We start from the raw sequence: 266 nt of genomic DNA on the forward strand, positions 1-266 counted from the left end.
ACTGTTGTTAAAACACTGATCCTCAACACACACACACTCGCAGACAGACACTGTTGATAAAACACTGATCCTCAAAACACACACACACTCACAGACAGACAGGCACACACACACACACACACTGTTGATAAAACACTGATCCTCAACACACACACACTCAGACAGACACTGATGATAAAACACTAATCCTCAACACACACACACACACACACACACACACACACTGATGAACACATTAGTTAAAAACACTGTAAAACATCATCCAG

At 41.7% G+C, this 266-nt stretch overlaps 1 protein-coding gene across 1 annotated transcript in view; it reads right to left on the reverse strand.

The window, feature by feature from the left end:
- Nucleotides 1-266, reverse strand: part of supt16h (SPT16 homolog, facilitates chromatin remodeling subunit) — an 18,534-nt gene that overhangs the window by 10,586 nt on the left and 7,682 nt on the right. The gene's annotated exons all lie outside the window — the stretch shown is intronic.

This window comes from Sinocyclocheilus rhinocerous, unplaced genomic scaffold, assembly GCF_001515625.1.
Source record: "Sinocyclocheilus rhinocerous isolate Xijiao unplaced genomic scaffold, SAMN03320098_v1.1 scaffold691, whole genome shotgun sequence".
Taxonomy (NCBI): domain Eukaryota; kingdom Metazoa; phylum Chordata; class Actinopteri; order Cypriniformes; family Cyprinidae; genus Sinocyclocheilus; species Sinocyclocheilus rhinocerous.